We start from the raw sequence: 20,579 nt of genomic DNA, 5'->3' as shown, positions 1-20,579 counted from the left end.
GGGAGGCAAAATAAGCAGTATAGAGAATAATGTTAAGAGAGTTTATTTCATTTTCATTCCTCATGGACTGTGCTGTCAAATTTAGCATCTGCCCTGCTCTGGGTTACAATAGGAATGCACTTGTGGGTCCCTAAGGCTAAGAAGTCGACAGCGGTTGCTGAGTGTCTGTGATCTGGGACCCCAGGGTCTAGGATGCTGCTAGTGATCCTCTGGGACCTTCCACGTTGTTGATTTTTACCAGAGCAAGGCTTAAGAATCATGCACAGCAATAGAATCTTTAAAAGAGAAGTTGGCTTTTTTTTTTTTTTTGGTCTTTTTAGGGCCACACCCACAGCATATGGGGGTTCCCAGTCTAGGGGTCAAATCAGAGCTACAGCTGCCATACCACAGCCATAGCAATGCGAGGTCTGAGCTGAGTCTGCCACTTACATCACAGCTCATGGCAACACCGGATCCTTAACCCACTGAGCGAGGCCAGGGATCAAACCTGCGTCCTCATGGGTGCTAGTCAGATTTGTTTCCACGGAGCCATGATGGGAACTCTGAGAAGCTGGCACTTTGCTCCTGCAATATATTCTTGCCACACACAGTGGGAATTGTGGAATAAAATTCTCTCTAAACTCTTCTTACTTGAATTACCTGAAACTGGAGAATATCTTTACTGAACAACTCTTTGATGTGTAAGTTACCAGCAGAAGTAATAGCTTCTACTTCTTCCGTCTGCACTTACCGTGTTCCAGAGGCTGTGTTGGGTGCCCGACATGCTTATTATGGTGTTTAGCCTTCATAGCTGTTTTATGAGATGTGAATTGAAATGACTCTTCTTTTGTTGTTTTTTGTTTTTGTTTTTGTCTTTTTGCCTTTTCTAGGGCCGCTTCCTATGGCATTTGGAGGTTCCCAGGCTAGGGGTCGAATTGGAGCTGTGGCCCCCGGCCTATACCACAGCCACAGCCATGCAGGATCTGAGCCGCATCTGTGACCTACACCACAGCTCACGGCAATGCCGGATCCTTAACCCACTGAGCGAGGCCAGGGATCAAACCCGCAACCTCGTGGTTCCCAGTCATTAACCACTGAGCCACGTCGGGAACCCCAAATGACTCTTCATTTTATAGATGGTGAAGCTGAGGCTGAGAGAGGTCATGTCACTTACTTGGGAGCCAGAGCATAACGATGTTGGTTCTGTCCCTCTATACCCAAGCCTCTGCTCCGTCTGCTGCTTTGCTCATCATGTCACTTGCTTGGGAGCCAGAGCATAATGATGTTGGTTCTGTCCCTCTATACCCAAGCCTCTGCTCCGTCTGCTGCTTTGCTCAATGTTCTCTGTGATTGCACCTGCTCCTCCTCTGCCCGATGAGCTATGTCCCAGCCCCGAGGTTGAGATGAAGCGGTTTTACCTGATCGCCATGTCCTGTATGCTTTACGGAGGCCTTTCACACCCGCATCTCTCTAGTATGATCTGGCCACAAAGAGCGTGTGTGTCTCCTCATTTCAGATTTCAGACAGACACTAAGCAATGTTTATATCCAGGCTCTTATAGTTGGGGATAAAGAGAACTGACTAGATTGTGTTTTTATCCCTCCCCGCCCTCCCATAGTGGTTGACATTCAAGTACACTGACAAAAATTTTGAAGAGTTTTCTGGAATTCTTCAAAACTCACACATGCAGATTGAATCAGTTGTCCTTTTGGCCTAGAGTCCTTAAAAAATGTGCCGACCCGAGTCACACTATGGCCAAATCTAAATAAATTTTAGATGCCATAGGATATGGTTCTGAATTTGCCCTTTGAGTTTGGCGAATTGTGAATTTGTCTTGGAGACTTATCATTTTCCCTGTCCTCAGTGACCCCAACATTTCTCATGCTGGCAATCTTGACCATAACATTTAGGTCGCAGCTACCTTTTGTGGAATTCACATACGTTTATATGAGACTACTGGATTTGAGATGGATATTGGGAATTTCCTGCCTCTTGGAGTTCCTGTCGTGGCGCAGTGGTTAACGAATACGACTAGGAACCACGAGGTTGCGGGTTCGATCCCTGGCCTTGCTCAGTGGGTTAAGGATCCGGCATTGCTGTGAGCTGTGGTGTAGGTTGCAGACACGACTCGGATCCCGCGTGGCTGTGGCTGTGGTGTAGGCCGGGGGCTACAGCTCTGATTTGACCCCTAGCTTGGGAACCTCCAAATGCCGTGGGAAGCGGCCCTAGAAAAGGCAAAAAGACAAAAAGACAAAAAAAAAAAAAAAAAAAAAAAAAAAAAGAATTTCCTGCCTCTGTATACTCAGTTTAAAACGGTCCAATAGATTTCTTATGTCATCCATCTATTCAGCAGGAGTTACTGTTGTGCCATGTTCTGTGCTCTCCTTGACCTTGAAGTCTCACCATTGCTCTTGTCCAGCCTATTTTTCATGATAGCTCCTGACTCCATCTGAGTGACTGTCAGCACTCACCTGCTCGCTGGATATATTTTGAAAACCGGTTTTCTGTAAGGGTTTTAGGGTGTCAGAGCATAGCCATAAATGTCACTAATATGGCAGGCTGAGGCTGGGGGAATCTGGGTCAAAGAAATGCCACTAGGCATTGGCAGATCCCTCAGATGGAAAGAAACAAACCAAATAAACAAATGCTGAGAAGACAGATAGCAATCATTTAATCCATCTCTTTCATTTTACAGATAAGATATTGAGGCCCTGAGAAGAGTCATTTGGTCAAATTAAGTAACCAGTAATATTGAAATTTCATTTTAGGATTAGCCTTAAACTCCCTCAATGGGATTATGGAATAAAATTGCCCTTGAAAACATTTTCCTGCTTTGGGAATTTCTGTTGTGGTTTTGCTGGTTAAGAAGCCAGCTAGTATCCATGAAGAGGTGGGTTTGATCCCTGGCCCTGCTCATTGGGCTAAGGATCCAGCATTGCTGCAAGCTTGGCGTAGGTTGCAGATGTGGCTCAGATCTGGCGCTGCTGTGGCTGTGGTGTAGGCTGGTAACTGCAGCTCCAATTCGACCCCTAGCCTGGGAACTTCCATATGCTGTGGGTGTGGCCCTAAAAAAAAAGAGAAAAATTTCCTACTTTGACTCTTCTATTTTCCACATGGCCAACCTGGGTGAAGAGAGTGATGAGTACCCATTTTCTAGATGAGTAAAGTTGAGTCTAGAGGAGACTCAACGGCCTGCTTGTGGTCGCTCAGCTGGTGGGTGACAGAGTCAGACCCAGAGCCCGAGGCTCCTGCCTCCTGGTCCACCGGGCTCTGGCTGGAGCGTGGCCCTGAGCGTTGGGAGGCCCACGGCATCGGCAGAGGAGAAGGGAAAGGGGCAGAGTAGAGTGTAGGCGAAGGAGAGGAGGATCCAGGGTGAACAAGCCTGGTATTTTCGGTGCTGCAGTGAGGTTGCTTGTTCTCTGTGGTGTGGGTGGGAAGTGGTTTTGGATCCCTCGGCTTCTCCCTGCTACCTTTGTCCTTCCACCCTCTACACAGCATCCCTTTGGGTTGAAATGTCCTTGTTGCTGTCACCTTCTGACTTTACAGGCACCTGGCTCCTGATTTGTTGAGGATTTGACGCTGCTCAGAGGCTCTGCATGCCCTGCCTTGCCATTAGTGCAAGCCGTGTCAGGCTCCATGAGGGTAACCCACCCTCTTCTCCCCACAGCTTCAAAGCTTCTCAGTGTCTTAATCGGATCCATCTTTATTTTCACTTCAGGTCAGCCACCCTCCCCTGTGGCCATACCCTGGACCACCCTCAGAAGCTTGCACCCTGCCTGAAAGAAAGCTTGGACTCTAGTATTCCACTCTGTCCACGACGGCTTAGCATTTGGGGGCTCCCTCCCTCATTCCCACTCTCTCTATTTTTTGGCCTCTCTGAGGTTTCAGCCTCTCGATTTCTGACTTTCATCTTAGTCCATCTCCCCCTCATCATGCTTCTTTTTTCTCATCCACCCAAGTCCCATGGATGTCTCAGCTTCCTTATCCTTTTGTCTTTTTCAACCTGCATATCCTTGGCCTTGGGATGGTCCAGGCATTCACTGTTTCTACTTCAGCCCACAGGCTGCTGGGATAGTTAAAAAATACATTACAACTGGTAGCTGGGTGCCCTTAATGATTCTTGCTTCCAGCGTCCCTGTAGTCATCTGGCCCAACACTGCTCATCTCAGCAAGGTCTCCCGTGCCACTTGCAATCCCTTCTCAGGCTCCTCATCAATTCTGTTTCTCATGTCCCACCACTCTCCTGGAGCCTTCTGACCCACATCCAGCCTCCATCCACCGTTTCAGTAGATGACTCTCGTGGTGGCTTCCTAAATATGGATTATGGCTAAGGTTCTGGCCTTGTCTTGCTGTTGCAGGGCTTCGCCAACATCTAGATGGAGACGACTCACATGACACATCACGAACATAGTCTCTGCAACACGCCAGCCCTCTTCTTCCCAGACTTGGGTGCTTCTAGTTAGATGCTCTCTGGGTACTTCACACTCAGCTATTTTCCAGCCTGATCTCCTAACCTGGTCCTCTTGCTGAATTCCCTCCCAGTCCTGTTGAATGGAGCCACGCAAGCTGGAAACCAGGCGTCCCTAGGTTCTTTCCTTTCTTTCAGCCTGCACATCTTGAGTCCTGTCAATTCTGTCTCTTCACTATTTCCCGTATCTGCCCCCACTCCTCCTACAGCCTTTACTCGGCCCCCATGACCTCCCATCTGGATGATTTCTGTAGTCTCCTGCCTGGTTTCTTGCCTCCCCCCCCATCCGTCTCCCATGGAGCTTTCTACATCATCAAACAAATCCTATCTAGGAGTTCCCGTTGTGGCACAGTGGTTAAAGAATCTGACTACGCACTGGTTAACGAATCTGACTAGGAACCGTGAGGTTGCAGGTTCAATCCCTGCCCTTGCTCAGTGGGTTAAGGATCCGCCATTGCCATGAGCTGTGGTGTGGGTTGCAAACGCAGCTCGGATCCCATGTTGCTGTGGCTCTGGTGTTAGGCCGGTGGCTATAGCTCCGACTTGACCCCTAGCCTGGGAACCTCCATATGCCGTGGGAGCAGCCCTAGAAAAGACAAAAACAAAAAACAAAAAAAACAAATCCTATCTCCTTTTCAGCCCAAGGCTCAAAACTCTCCAGCCCACAGAGTTATTTGACTAATAGTTTTAGCCTGCACCATGTTTAAAAACAATTTTCTTTTGTTTTTTTTTCTTGACTATATTAAACATCAGAAAATTTGACATGAGATCTCCAGATTTCTGGCTTATTTTTGAAAATCTTAAGCCCTGATCTCCTGGCTCTTGTATTTCCCCCAGGGCGGCTGGCTGGCTAGAGGGACACCTGTGCCTCTTAGATGGGTCGTGCCCTTTTCGGTTCGTCACAGACTCACCTCCCCAGGTGTGTTTCACTCACTGATGTCACCCACCTGGCTCCTGCATCCTTGAGTCGGTGACCTGTGGTTTGTGGGATGAGGTTGGGTCTCCTCTAGCTGTAAGGGCCCCACTTCAGTCTTTGTCCTCTGCTACAATAAAGCTTAATTTCTTGGAGCACCTCAACCTCAGGATTCTGTTTCACACCTCCGTCTAGGCATGTATCCTTCTTAAAAATCACATCAGGGACTTCCCACTGTGGTGCAGTGAGTTAATCACCTGGTTTGTCCACGGAGGTGCTGGTTCAATCTCCGGCCCAGTGCAGCGGGTTAGGATTCGGTGTTGCTGCAGCTGTGGATGGTGTAGGTTGCAGCTCTGGCTTGGATTTGATCCCTGGCCTGGGCACTTCCGTATGCCATGGGGTGTGGCTGTAAAAGGAAAAAAAAAAATCACATGAGAGGCAATAATCTTTTATCTGAGGATCTTGGCAGCTAAGTAAGATGATAACTTCATCCTTAATCATTTGGATCAGGGTTCCATGAACCCCTAGAATAATCTTTTCTACATTTACACACACATACACACCCACACCTAAGAAAAAAGTGTCAGGAAATACACTTCCCATTACCTCTCTTCCTCCCAGCTTCCCTTTTCCACTTCTTTTCTCTTCATTTCCCTTCCTCCTCCCTTTCTTCTCCTTCTGAGTTGGTCATGACCCACTAAGTTGATTTCATGATTTCCTAATGGATCCCAATCTTTAAATTGAAAAACACTGCCTTGGGGGGTGGTGGGTGGTGTCTATACACCCTTAAAATTATATGTTTAAATTTACCTGTGTTTTTCTGGGAGAGAGGAACCTCCTTAGCATTCAGGCTTCCAAGGAGCTTGAAGAAACAGATTTCGTATCACTGACTTAGACATTTTACTTTCGGTGGGATTTGACATTGCCAGTTTCAGGTACCCAAGCGTAGAAGTTAGCTAGTGATAGGAGTTCCCATTGTGGCGCAGCAGAAACGAATCTGACTAGGAACCATGAGGTTGTGGGTTCGATCCCTGGCTTCGCTCAGTGGGTTAAGGATCTGGCATTGCCGTGAACTGTGGTGTAGGTCACAGATGTGGCTCGGATCTGGCGTAGGTCAGCGGCAACAGCTCCCATTTGACCCCTAGCCTGGAACTACCATGTGCCACAGGTGTGGCTCTAAAAAGACAGAAAAAAAAAATAAATAAAAAAAATAAAGTTAGCTAGCGATAATTATTTTGAATGTGGGCCCTTTGTGTCAGCTCTCTGTAATGTCCTGTGTTGTTTGTTGTTAAATGGAGTTACTATTTGCAGACTCTCAGGGAGGGTGAAATGGATCCTTTAAATCTCTTGTATGCATAGGAATGCAGAAAGCTGGGAGAGTCACCATTAAAAGGTTGTACTTGGTGAAGGAGGGTTTAATAAAACTTTCATTTAAAATTAGAAAAAATCATGCCACAGGTGCAGCCCTAGAAAAGACGAAAAGACCAAAATAAATAAGTAAATAAAATAAAATAAAATTAGATAAAATCACAACTCAGGAAACTTTTTAAAAATTTATATCAAGTAATTTATTTAATAACTGCCCTTGGTAAGAGGAATAAAGAAAATGGTGGTGAACAGAGTAAATATTCTTGTCTTCATGGATCTTTTAGTCCAGAAAAAATGAATGAGAAGTAAAAATAGATTGGAGTTCCCATCGTGGCTCAGCGGTAATGAACCCAACTAAGATCCAGGAGGATGTGGGTTCAATCCCTGGCCTCGCTCAGTGGATTGAAGGATCTGGTGTTGCTGTGAGCTGTGGTATAGGTCGCAGACGCAGCTTCAATCCCATGTGGCTGCAGCTGTGGTGTAGGCTGGCTGCTGCAGCTCTCATTTGACCCCTAGCCTTGGAACGTCCATATGCTGCAGGTTCGACCCTGAAAAAGCAAAGAAAAAGAGAAAAGAAAGAAAAAGAGAGCATAAACAAAGCACTGAAGTAAATAGAATAAATGCCATAAATTCACAGATGCCCAAATATATCATAGAAAAACTTAAATTAGGTTTGTGGAAGGGGTTGTGTAGAGAGATTACAGAAAAGACATTATCAGATGACCAAAATTATCTTGAGCTACAAAATTATTTAAACAGTGGTTTTGAGTGATAGAGGAGTCAAATGAAACTGCCATAATACATTAACAAAAAAAAATTGCAGACTAAATATCCTCTGGGAATGTCTCTTTCTGTCGTCTCCCTGCACGTTTTTATTTATTTATTTATTTATTTGTCTTTTTGCCTTTTTCTAGGGCTGCTCCTGCGGCATATGGAGGTTCCCAGGCTAGGGGTCCAATCAGAGCTGTAGCTGCCGGCCTATGCCAGAGCCACAGAAATGCGGGATCGGAGCCACATCTGCAACCCACACCACAGCTCACGGCAACGCCGGATCCTTAACCCACTGAGCAATGGCAGGGATCCAACCTGCAACCTCGTGGTTCCTAGTCAGATTCGTTAACCACTGCTCCACGACGGGAACTCCTCCCTGCACATTTTGTTTTCAAGAGCACCAAAACCTGCATTGTGGGCATAGTGTCTTATCTGGGTTCTAGGTGTCACTGGCCCGGTTTTCAGAAGAGAGGCTATATGTCAATAAAATTATGGACCTGGCCTGCTGTGGCGAGGTTAATGTTTCCCAAGTAGGGCTATTTATTATGACCCATGTGTACCACTTCTCTGAATGATTCTGCACTTAGAGCAAAACTAACTCGTTACTGCAACAGTCAAAGAATGAAAAATGACTGCTCTCATGTCTTCCTTCTGTGTTTATTTACTTGAGCAACACAATTACAATGTCGTTATAATTTTTTGCATGAATATCACAAAACCGTGTTGCTCCCCCCAAATTCTCCTGCAGAGAAGAGGGAAAAACATAATCCAGAATCCCACGACCCCAGCACACCCGCTGCGTGCGTTTCTGTTGGTCACCGAGTGCTGCTAGAATGCGCTTGGCTCGCTTTCAGGAAGGCCGGGTGGGGGCGGGGGGCGGGGGCTCCCGCGGGCTCCCACTTATGCTTCACCCGTGCGCAGGCCATATGGCAACACAAGTGCGCGTGTGCAGAGGAGGGGGTGGCTGCCGGGACCCCCTGGCTTCCCATTTGGTGTCTCTTGTTTTCCCAATGATCTTTGGTCCAAGTCCTGTGACCTCGTGTGTCTCTCAGACAGGTGGATGTGGACCGGGTAGGGGGCTGGCAGCACACACTTAACCCCCACTAATAATGTAGGGTAATCCGCCAGGGCAATCTCAGCAAAGCTCCCCAGAGCCCTGAAATTCCGGGAGGCCTGACATTTGCTCTCTGCCCTGCAGGAACCTTTCTGAAACCCGGCTCACCCCACGCTGCACGGAAGGGATTACTTCCCACTGCATCTTTCTTCACAAGTCTAATTGAAAAGCATCAGGGTGCTTTCCTGGCAGCAGTTACTTTGCTGCTGCCGCCTCTTCTTTTTCTTCTGCTCCTTCTCCTTTCTCTTTTTCTTCCTACTTGCTCCTCTTCCTTCTACCTCCCCCTCCCGCAAAGTTAATCTTCACTTTCAGGTACCCAGGTCTGTTCGGTACCCAGGTCTGTTTGGTACCCAGGTACCCTGGTACCCAGGAACTGTTTGGAAGTTCCCATCATGGCTCCGTGGAAACAAATCTGACTAACATCCATGAGGACGCAGGTTTGATCCCTGGCCTCGATCAGTGGTTTAAGGATCCAGCGTTGCTGTGAGCTGTGGTGTAGACTGCAGATGTGGCTCGGATCCTGAGTTGCTGTGGCATAGACCGGCAGCTACAACTCTCATTCAACCCTAGCCTGGGAACCTCCATATGCCTTGGGGGCAGCCCTAAAAAGCAAAAAAAGAAAAAAAAGAAAAAAAATTTTTTTAACATTACATGCCTGGAACTTATAACTAGAAATTTGTACCTTTGGATCACCTTCACCCACTTCCTCCACCACTGACCAACCCCCTACCCAGCCTCTGACTCTGGCAACCACCAATGTCTTCTCTATTTCTGTGAGTTCAGTTTTTTAAGATTACACATATAAGTGAGTGATATGGTATTTGTGTTTCTCTATCTGACTTATTTCAGTTAGCATAATACCCTCAAAGGTTGTCCACATTGTCACAAATGGCAAGAGTGCCTTCCTTTTTTATGACTGAGTAATATTCCATTTTAGGGTTATTCCATGTCTTATTCATTCATCCATTGATGGACCCTTAGATTGTTAACATGTCTTGGCTGTTGTGAATAATGCTGCAGTGAACATGTGGATGCAAATAGCTCTTTGATATAGCGATTTTGTTTCCTTCAGATATATACCTAAAAGTGAGATTTTTAGGTCACACGGTAGTCCTGTTTTTAATTTTTTGAGGCTTTATCGTTTACATTCTCACCAAAAGTGTACTAGTGTTCCCTTTATTTTGTACACTCACCCACACTTGTTATCTCTTGTCTTTATAAGGCTAGCCATTCCGACAGTTGCGAGGTGACATCTCATTTTGCTCATGAGAATTTCATCAATTGTCATTTCTGTGATGATTTGTGATGTTGAGCACCTTTTCATGTACCTATTGGCCATTTGTGTGTCTTTTTTGGAATAATGTCTGTTTGGTTCCTCTGCCCATTCTGCCCTTCTCCCCCTACCTTTTTAAGGCAAAAAAGGTATCTTAGATTTATTAAGATAGGACACTTGTGAGTGATACAAGCAGGCAGGCCAGGAAGCTCTGCTTTCCCCCCTTTCTAAGGCAGGCTGCTAAATATTTTTTTCTTTTCCATTATGGTTTATTACAGGATTTTGAATAAAGTTCCCTATGCTATACAGTGGGATCTTGTTGTTTATCCATTCTATATTTAATGGTTTGCATCTGCTAAACCCAAACTCCTAATCCAACCCTCCCTACCCGCCGCCTTTGCAGATTTCCCCCTTGGCAACCACAAATCTGTTCTCTGTATCTATGAGTCTGTTTTGTAGATAAGTTCATTTATGTCATATTTTAGATTCCACATATAAGTGATATCATATGGTATTTGTTTTTCTTTTCCTGATCTACTTTGCTTAGTATAATCAGCTCTAGGTCCATCCATGTAGATGCAAGTGGTATTATTTCGTTTCTTTTTTTATGGCTGAGTAGTATTCTATTGTATGTGTATACCACATCTTTCTCATCCATTCATCTGTCATTGGACATTTAGGTTGTTTCCAAGTCTTGGCTGTTGTAAATAGTGCTGTTATAGACATAGGGGTGTATGTATCTTTCCAAATTATGGTTTTCTCCAGGTATATGCTCAGGAGTAGGATTGCTGGATCATATGGTGACTCTTTTTATTTTTTGGAGGAACCTCCAAAAACTGTTCTCCATGGTGGCTGCACCAATTTACAGTCCCACCAACAGTGTAGGATTCCCTTTTCTCTACACTCTCTCCAGCATGTTATTTGTAGACTTTTTAGTGATGGCCATTCCTCTGCCCATTTTTAAATTAGATTCTTCGTGTTTTTGCTACTCGCCTGTATGAGTTCTTTGTGTTTTGCATATTAGCCTCTTTTAAGATACATGATTTACAAGTTTTTTTCTCCCACTCTGTAAAATATCTTTTTACTTTGTTCATAGTTTCTTGCTCTGCAAGAAGGTTTTTAGCTTGAGGTAGTCCCACTTGTTTGTTTTTGCTTTTGTTCCTTTTGCTAAGAAGACTTTAATGTTGTGGAGTCTAAAGGACTTTCACTGCAGCCAGGCAAATGGCTTTAAAAAGTTCATGCTGTGTCCTTGTTCTGAATAGTTTCCTGGCCTGTGCTTAACCACCCCCCCCACCCCACCCCCGTCTTCTGCTCCTGTCTTTCTGTCTTCCTTCTTCTCTTTCATCCCCAAACTCTTCACCAGTTTTTGCTCAGAGCTGTTGACTTTTTTTTAGTCACTTTTTACTCTCAATGATCCCTGGAGGGTCTCGCCTTCCAAGCCCCAAATCTCATCAAGGTTCCCCCCCCCCACCCCCCAAAAAAGTCATTCCCTTCCTAAGAGCTGTTTAGATAATAGAAATTTCACCTTGTCCCTTAATTATCTACTTTCCAGAGGAAAAAAATAATCTCAATGAATTCTACTCTTCTCAAGTAAGGAATAGATATTTGTTGTACACACACATAAAAAGATTGAAAATGTCTTTTGTAGTGCCTTCTTTTCCAAAACAGGCATAACTGGGCCAATATGTTCTGGAGCTAGAAGGGAAGTTATTTTAGCCAATTAGGAGTCTGGGGGCAACTAGGAATAGGGAACTAAATAATGAGCTGAAAATGAAGTGTAAGGGACTTTGCTTCCTATCAGCTGCGTGGCCTTGGCTTTGGACCAGTTATCCCCTTCTGTTTCCCTATCTGCAAAATTAGATCCAGTGTTTTGTAATGTTTTCCAACGCTAAATATATTTACATATAAATAAATACATTTTAGAGCTTCCTAAACCTTTAGGAAAGCTTTCTACACACAGATACCTTGTGTGAGCAAGTTCTTTGGCCTCTGCGTCCCAGCTCTGCCTGTCTAGGGTGATAGAGATTTTCCTCTTTTAGGGATTGGTTATTTCACCTCTGACTCTGTCCTTGAGATTTAGGTGTCCTGTCCTTAAACTGGACTGTAAAAAAGCCCAGAAACTGCTTGCGTGGGAAACTTTTTTTTCCCCTTTAAAACGACATAATAGGGTAATAGGCGTTCCTGTTGTGGCTCAGTGGGTTAAGAACCCGACAAAGCGTCGGTGAGAATTCGGATTCCATCCCTGGCTTGGTTCAGTGGGTTAGGGATCCAGCGTTGCCGAAAGCTGCAGCATAGGTTGGATCACAGGTTGCTGTGGCTGTGGTGCAAGACAGTAGCTGCAGTTCCAATCCAACCCCTAGCCCAGGAACTTCCATATGCCCTGGATGTGTCCCTAAAAAGAAAAAAAGAAAACAACACAATAGTCAAAGGTTAGATAAAGTGTAACTGATGCTGCGGGGCTGGGGGAGGCAATATTATAACATTTGCGTTTGTTTCTTTTTGAATGGAGGCGTTTATGAATTTTGGAGAGTCTCAAAACTGTGCCTCCGTCACTGAAACTGAACTATATCAGTGCTAACACTTGTGAAACCCAGACTTTTTAAGGTCCTGGTGTGCTCAAGTATTGGTTTGATGGCTTGGCAAAAGTCTTTATCACAGGTCAGAAAGATGGTGATTCATAATTGATTGTTCTCTAAAGGGCTTTTTGTAGGAAAGTAAAATGGATGACATTTACCATCCTGAAGTTCTTTCTTTCTTTTTTTTTTTTTTCCTTTTTGCCGATCTTCCTGGTGATTAAAAGAAGTAGGGTTTCTTTCAAGATGTTTCCCTTCTCTTTTGTGCTTCACTGACATTTTTGTTAATCCACTAGTTTCATTAAGGATGGATTCTAATGTCACACTCTTTGCATTATGACTTTTCCCAGAATCAAGTGAGAAGGTGAAAGAAAATCAATAAAGATCAGTTGCTAAATCAAGGTCACTGCTCACTCTCCTCTCTGTGCTCCTTGCTCATTTATTCTCTTTCTTTGGAAAACACCCCTTTTGACTGACTTCATTTGATCATTATCATAATCCTCTTTCTCGATTTAAAATGAAAACCCCCAAGGTTGCTTTTCCAGTGTATTCTCACCTCTTTTATTTTTTTCTTCCCTGTAGTTTTACTTCCATGATGGTTTTCTGTAAGCCCTCAGGGCATTTGGGGATGCCTTTTGGAAGGAGAACTTAATACAGCAGAAAGTTGCCTCACACCCATCTCAGAGTAGGAAAAAGGCTTCAACCAGCCAGGAACAAAGCCCAAGGGAGTCTGGGCTCGTAGGGGCCACAAAGGCCATTTTGTCTTTTCTCATGTGCCTCTGCCTGTTACCGCTGCCTTTCTGTCTTTTATTTCTTTGTTCCTGGCCTTCTGCTGTGTCTACTTCTGCCTCCCTCTCCTTTTTCATAGATCTGTGGGATGTTAGATTTAGAGTGTGGATCATGGGAATCACTAAGACCAACCTCCACGGTTTTTTTTTTTGGAAAAGGAAGCTGAGGCTTAGAGAAGCTACCCTTAAAGGAGGCAGTGACTGTAGCAGAGAAGTTTCTCACAAGCTTTGGAATTAAAAAGGGGCGGAATTAGCATGATAAATGGCTGGCTCAGCCTTTTACTCCCAGGTGCTCTGGGGGCGTATCTCTCAACTGCTTGACTGGTGTGTACCACTTTTGCAAAACGGGGACAATAATGCATTCCTCGTGGAGTTATGAAGGCTAGGTAAAATAATGAATTTCGTGTTCCTAGGCGTTGCCTAGGAAATCACCCCCCAAAATGGTAATTATTATCACAGACTAATTAGAGTCAGTACCTGGATTGGTTCTTGTTTTAGGTTTTGGGCTTGTTAACCATCTTGGTTCTGAAACTCTTGACTCAGTCCATCTTGTGCTTTGCTTTCCCAGGCTTTTGGTCTTGGCTTTTGACCTTGAGGTTGGCCTTCTGGTTTATGACCTCATCTCACTCCTCAAAGTGAATACTGCATTTTATTTTTGTGATTTTTAATCTAATTTTATTGTTTTTGTTTGTTTGTTTTTGCTTTTTAGGGCCCTACCTTCGGCATGTGGAAATTCCCAGGCTAGGGGTTGAATCTGAGCCACGGCTGTGACCTACACCATAGCTCATGGCAACGCTGGATCCTTAACCCATTGAGCGAGGCCAGGGGTCGAATCCCAGTCTTCATGGATGCTAGTTGGGTTTGTAACCTGCTGAGGCACAAAAGGAACTCCCTCGTGTTATTATTTTAAAATTTTAACTTTATTTTTCTAGAGCAGTTTTAGGTTTACAATAAAGTAGAGAGGAAAGGACATAGATTACCCATATACCTGGGGCTCCCACACTAGCAGAGCCCCCTCCTTATTGGGATCTGCCCTCCCCTTCCCCTGCTGGCCCAGTGGTCCTATTTGTTACAACTGATGAACCTGCATTCACACATCATAGTCACCCAAAGTCCAGTTTCTGTGAAGGTTCGCTCTTGGTGTTTGTCTTCTCTGTGGGATTGAACAAATGTAAAATGACATGTAGCCACCATTATAATATCATACAGAGAATTTATTTATGAAGCATCTTCATGCTCACTAACTGGGGAATAAAGGCACATTCATTTGAACACTGTGTTTTAAATACTACTAGGTGCTGTGCCCTGACAACCCACACATGGAACACGGATGGGCATCCGGAGTGGCTAGAAATTGACTTTGTCCTTGATTTAGGATTGATGTGGGATTTAGGTTTATGGACAGGGTGGAAGGGAGTTCTAAGAAAGGGAAGCAGCATGAGCGAAACTAAAAGCAAGGATTTGCAAGCCATGTGTGGGGAACAGTGAGTTGTTTGGTAGGCTGGGAGGAAGACAGTTTTAAGAAGAGGGGACTAGCCCACTCTGTGAAGGGCTGCGGAGATACGGAGGTAGGAGAAATGAGGAAAAGTGATTGGATTTGGCTACCCAGGATTGCTTTGTGAGCTATGAAAGTGCTGCTTGAGTGGAGGAGTGGAGAGGGCACAAGCCACGTTGTAAGATATTACAGAGTGATGAATGGGGAAGTGCAAATGCTGGCCCATAAGCCCTTCCGCCTTGGTTGTTAGCAGTGAAATGAGAAATACAAAGTTAACACCAGGTGTTTATCGTAAGCCTAATTTTATTTACTCTTAATAGCCATACCATAATGTGAGATTATAGTCTTACTTTTTTGGTTTAAAAATACCATTTGAGGGAGTTCCCGTCGTGGCTCAGTGGTTAATGAATCTGACTAGGAAGCATGAGGTTGCGGGTTCGATCCCTGGCCTTAACCCTGGGTTAAGGATCTGGCGTTGCCATGAGCTGTGGTGCAGGTTGAAGACAAGTCTTGGATCTGGCATGGCTGTGGCTGTAGCTCTGATTAGACCCCTAGCCTGGGAACCTCCATATGCTGTGGGTGTGGCCCTAAAAAGACAAAAATAAGTGAATAAATAAAAATACCATTTGTTTTATGACATGATGGTGGTTCTCAACCCTCACTACATGTTAGAACCACTTGGGGAGCTTTTAGAAATGATAGATTCCTGTTTCCATCTCAGACAACTGAATCAGGATTCTGGGGCAGGCCTGCTCCTGGGGTGGGTTCAGAACTCCCCACATGATTCTTTTGTGTGGCCAGGATTGTGACTGTCTGCTAGTGGATGGTAGGGTTTTTGTTGCTGTTTTGCTTTAATTTTTAAATGCCCTTATTAGGCAAAATGAAAAATTGGAGGAGTTCCCGCTGTGGCACAGTGGGTTAAGAACCTGACTGCAGTGGCTCAGGTCTCTGTGGAGGTGTGGGTTTGATCCCCGGCCCAGTGCGGTGGGTTAGGGATCCAGTATTGCCGCAGCTGTGGCGTAGGTTACAACTGGGGTTCAGATTCAGTCCTTGGACTGGGACCTTCCACATGCCCCGGGTGTGGCCAAAACAAACAAACAAAAAATTGGAAACTCTTTGTTCTATAAGCTGTTTAAAACAAAGGTAAGTGGTTCAGCCAGCAAAATAAAGTTTATTCGGGAAGAGCAGAAGACTTACAGAAGACACGCAAACTGTGGTGAACAAAAGTCCATTGGAGGAGAGTGATTGTCGTGGCTCCTGATTGGCTGAATTGCTATGACTTGTCATTGGCTGGGCTGTTGCTGGGAGAGCAGAAAATCTTCTTTCCCTTGCTGGGGTGTGTAAAACAAGCCTCTTCCTGTTGGGGAGATACAAGGTATGGCCTTGGTTGGTGGTGAGTGAGAGCTCTCCTTTCAGGGCCTCCCAACTCCATTTTAAATGGGATTTCCTTTATTCATTTTCACAGGTCATGGCCCTTGAAACCTTGTTTGTTTTTATTTGTACTTATATTTAATATTTTTAACTGAGGTACATATATAATTTTTCAGATTCCTTTCCCTTACAGATCATTACAAAATATTGGTATAGTTCCCTGTGCTATATACAAGAGGGTGCTTGTTGGTTATCTCTTTTATATGTAGAGGTGAATATTTGTTAGTTCCAATCTCCTAATTTATCCACCCCTCTTCTTTGTAACCATAACTTTGTTATCTGTTTCTGTGGATCTGTTTCTGTTTTGTAAAGAAGTTCATCTGTATCTTTTTTTTTTAGATTCCACATATAAGTGATAGCCTATGATGTTTGTCTTTCTCTGTCTGACTTACTTTGCTTAACATGATCATCTCTAATTTTTGTTTTACTGATTGGTGAAGTTCAAATGGCAGGGACCAAAATGACAAGGGAGAGTTACAGCTGTTCTTTTAAAGCGTTAGCTCTCCTAGTGCTTTTGACTGGCATTCAGTGTATTCACATTTTCAGGATCATTGCATGTGTATGAAGTAAGACTCACTTTTGTTCTCAAGCGGAGATTGAGTATCACTGAGGATTATTGAGAAAGCAAGTTAGAGACTTAGATTTGATGGCCGTAAAGCAGGCAGAACATTCTCCATTTGAGTCCTAGGCCTCTCTTGTTTGGGGGGGAGTGTTCTTCTTGTGGCTCAGCTGAGCCTTCTATTCTAGCTGCACATGGTACATTCTGTCCTTTCTGACCCTGAAGGTGAAAGATCTTTTTACTTAAAACTGCAGATCTGAGATGTAGATATAAGTGAAACATTCCCATTTATTCTTTCTGGTAGTTATTTTAATGTCTAAAGGTCAGAGTAGCAAACATCTTAAATGCAAAGCATTTAATTTCCACTAGAGTTAAAGGTCTCTAAGCGTGTATTAGAACCAGTAAAAATGACGATGTTTAAAGCAGCCAAATTCTATTTCTTATATGACTATTTTATATGAAATACACAGGCAGAAAAATCTATATGTTTATCCAACTTTATGTCCAGTGGCTATTGGAAGCTTGTCTTCTTGGGTTATTATATGAATAATTCCTGTGTGTGTATATATATATATCTCCACAAATTACAAAAAGAATTACATGTATTGTTTTTAGGGCTTGTTTTGTAGACTAAATATGCTGGCTAAATCTTGCTAATATAGGCATTTCCTGAATTACTAACACCCTACAGACTTGCTATAAATAAGATTGTGTGGGCTGTGCTGTGCTGAGAAAGTGGCTAGGTTCTACCTTGGGGCAAGAAATGGTGTTTCTGGGAGCTGCCTTGCCCTAGTATTAGTACTGAAGTACGTAGTGCCTTCTAGTAGATTGTCTTAACAGAGAGTTTCCTGATGGCTCAGCAGGTTAAGGAGTTGGCATTGTCACTGCTGTGGCGAGGGCTGCTGCTGTGGCAAGGGTTTGATCACTGGCCTGGAAACTTCCTTATGCTGTGGATGCAGCCAAAAAAAAAAAAAGAGAGAGAGAGAGAGAGACAGAATGTCTTAACAGACCTCGACTTAACTAGTTGGCTGCATTAATCAGAGCCGATTATTTGCTCTCCGACTGATGACACAGCATGCTGATAGCGCATGGTTAGAAAGCTGGTACCGTCTCCTACCAGGAAGGGATCGGTTAAGAGTCTGTTGATGTCTGTCTGATTTGTTATTGTGATTTCTTCATTTATTGAGATATTATATAAACCATTTGAATATCAGTGCAAACATTTACACAAAGGAATCTGCTATGGGCTAGGTGCTGTTATTCTCTCCTTCCTACAGACAAGGAAAACGAGAAACAGAGAGCTTAAATAACTTGCCTGAGCTAGTGACAGTGACAGGGTTTGAACCCAGGGAGTCCGATCCCAGCTATGGTCTTCACTCCACTGTCAGGGTGATACCTTTTTCTGGTGTGACTGAAGGCTTTCGATAGGAGTAGAGGAACAAGACTTTCCACAGCTGATGCTGGGGAACATGGATTCCATGAGACTCCTTCCTTAAAAGCACTTCATTTTCAGGTGGTTCAGGGAAGTGTCGCGTTCAGCATCCCCTTCCTGAAGATGAATAATTCACCCAATACTTTTTAGAGCATAAGAAGTTTGATGGCCAAGAAATCAGTTTTACTTTGTTTACCCTAGAATTTTCCAAACATAATGGACATGGAATCCTTTTATCAAGAATACCTATTAATATTCTGCAGAGGGGGCAGTTCCGGTCGTGGCTCAGTGGAAATGAATCCAACTAGTATCCATGAGGATGTAGGTTCGATCCCTGGCCTCGCTCAGCGGGTTAAGGATCCAGCGTTGCCGTGAGCTGTGGTGTAGGTTGCAGACACAGCTTGGATCCTGCGTTGCTGTGGCTGTGGTGTAGACTGGCAGCTACAACTCTGATTTGACCCCTAGCCTGGGATCCTTCAGATGCTTTGGGTGTGGCCCTAAAAAGCAAAAAAAAAAAAAAAAAAAAATTCTGCAGAGGGAGTGATCTGTATTGAACATGACTTTTGGATGTTAATTCAGAGTAATTCTAGGAGAAGATACGTTCCCATAACAATGCTCAGTTAGAATGGTTTTGCTGTCATTTCATATAATATGTAAATATTTGAAACTTCTTTTAAAATTTGTTGTTATACAATCTATGAAATTAGTTAATTGACTTACTTATTGAATAAATTATAATTTATCCTATTAGTAGGCCAGGCACTATTTTAGACACTAGAGAGACAAAAAAAGTGACAATTATAATGAAAAATTTACAGCTCATCTGCGTAAACTATTGACATGGATTTCTGTGCCAGACTGATGTACAGATGCTGCACCCATCCTTGTAGAGCTGCCCTTTTAGACTGTCTCGTTGTAGAGGGTAAGAATGCTTGAATATGTCTAGTGTCTCTAGCATTTATGAAGAAAACCAGAGCAGGGTCTGACAAAGGATTTGTGTGTGAGGAGACTTAAGACTTGCAGTCTCCAGGAGCTGGGTGTTTATGGAAAAAGAATTTTTTTGTGTGTGTGTCTTTTCTAGGGCCGCTTTCCGCAGCATATGGAGGTTCCCAGGCTAGGGGTCGAATCAGAGCTGTAGCCGCCGGCCTACACCAGAGCCACAGCAACACGGGATCCAAGCCTTGACTGCAACCCACACCATAGCTCATGGCAACGCCACATCCTTAACCCACTGAGCAAGGTCAGGGATCGAACCCGCAACCTCATGGTTCCTAGTCGGATTCGTTAACCACTGCGCCACGACGGGAACTCTGGGAAGAAGAAAATTTGAAATGCCCTGGAAATGCTGTGGAAAACCGTGAGTTAGCCTTTGGCAAAGAACTTGTGATGTTAAGGATTTCTTAATTCAGTAAATGTACTACCTCGTATTTTTATTAATCACTTACTCTCAATTAGCACAAAAGTGTAGAAGTCTATTAAAGTTATAACTGGGGGTCATGAAAATCATCATTGGAAATGTGTTCTGAAACACCCTTAAGTGCCTTCAGAATGACACACAAATGTAACTATGTGCAGTGTGGATTTAGCATGAAGTATATGCTATTGTAGGATAGTTTAGGAAAGGAATAATCCACGGATGATTAGATACTCTCGTAAAAGAACTTTAAAAATTGTGATTAAAAAACACTAAACATAAAATTTGCCATCTCAAGTTCCCGGATGGTCTAGTGGTTAGGACTTTTTGCTTTCACCCCTGGGACCCGGGTTTAATTCCTGGTCGAGATTCCCACATCAAGCTGCCAAGATGATTGTCTTAATCATTTGAAGTTCAGTAGTGTTAAGTATATTTGCATTGTTTTAAAACAGATCTCCAAAACTTTTTTCATCTTGCAAAACTGAAACTCTACACACGTATTAAACAACAGCTTTCCATTTCTCTCTCCAGCTAGCCCCTGGTAACCACTCTTCTACCTTCTGTTTCTATGACTGACTACTTTGGGTGCTCATTTAACCGGACTCCTACAGCACTTGTCTTTTTGTGACTGGTTTACTGCACTTAGCATAGTATCCTCAAGGTTCATCCAGGCTGTAGCAGGATTTCCTTCCTTTTAAAAACTGAATAATATTCCATTTTATGTATAGACCACATTTTTTTAATCCGTTCATCAGTTGATGGACATGTGGGATGTTTCTAACTCTTGGCAAAAGGACTCTAAAAATTATACATCGTTTCCATCACAGGCCAGTAATAATCACTTAACAACCCTTCTGTTAATGGATTTATAGATGAATCCTGTTCTCCTTAAACCATAAGCATCTTTCACATAAATCATTGGTTACATCTCTGATTATTTGCTTAGAATAAATTCTGGAATAGAGTTATGGATCAAAAGGGGTGCACATATATATGGCTTT

The 20,579-nt window shown here is 43.7% G+C and overlaps 1 protein-coding gene and 1 long non-coding RNA gene across 12 annotated transcripts in view; one reads left to right on the top strand and one right to left on the bottom strand.

The window, feature by feature from the left end:
- KIAA1549L (KIAA1549 like) overlaps positions 1–20,579 on the top strand; it is a 297,338-nt gene that overhangs the window by 20,671 nt on the left and 256,088 nt on the right. The gene's annotated exons all lie outside the window — the stretch shown is intronic.
- LOC146405312 (uncharacterized) lies at positions 12,147–18,691 on the bottom strand. Its single transcript, XR_014837115.1, has 2 exons — positions 15,292–18,691; positions 12,147–13,960 (listed from the first exon to the last, which is right to left on the bottom strand). It is a non-coding gene; the product is annotated as an uncharacterized LOC146405312 (long non-coding RNA).

Source organism: Sus scrofa, chromosome 2 (assembly GCF_054392235.1).
Source record: "Sus scrofa isolate SSC_HxYL_T2T_F1_AM1 chromosome 2, Sscrofa_HxYL_maternal_Yorkshire_Landrace_v2.0, whole genome shotgun sequence".
Taxonomy (NCBI): Eukaryota; Metazoa; Chordata; class Mammalia; order Artiodactyla; family Suidae; genus Sus; species Sus scrofa.
This window is presented reverse-complemented; position numbering and strand designations above follow the sequence as displayed.